Below are 340 nucleotides of genomic sequence, written 5' to 3' on the forward strand. Positions count from 1 at the left end.
CCGCCCCCCTGTCAGACGGCCTCACTCCCCAGCTGTGACGCTTGCCCTCTGCCTCTTCGGCTCTGTTATTAGCCAGCTGTGAGTCACATTCGGGCATCTGCTGGCTACACAATGGCAAACCCCACTCTGTCTTAGCCCCTCTCCCCATGTCCCAGCCCCCTATCCTTCCCCTGCTGCCCCTCGAATCCTGGGTCACCACTTCCAGACCACTCTCTTCAGCTTCTTCTCCATCCATAACCCCGTTTTCACCTATTTTCTTTATTCAGCAAATAATAACCAAAACCCTGTGGTCCCTAAACCATGACTAGACCCTTTAAACTTCCGCTGCTTTTATAACAAC

At 52.9% G+C, this 340-nt stretch overlaps 1 protein-coding gene across 3 annotated transcripts in view; it reads right to left on the reverse strand.

The window, feature by feature from the left end:
* Positions 1-340, reverse strand: part of ebf2 (EBF transcription factor 2) — a 28,628-nt gene that overhangs the window by 21,505 nt on the left and 6,783 nt on the right. The gene's annotated exons all lie outside the window — the stretch shown is intronic.

The sequence above is a fragment of the Morone saxatilis genome, unplaced genomic scaffold, assembly GCF_004916995.1.
Source record: "Morone saxatilis isolate NCDOM2014 unplaced genomic scaffold, NCSU_SB_2.0 Contig16, whole genome shotgun sequence".
NCBI classification, from domain to species: Eukaryota; Metazoa; Chordata; class Actinopteri; family Moronidae; genus Morone; species Morone saxatilis.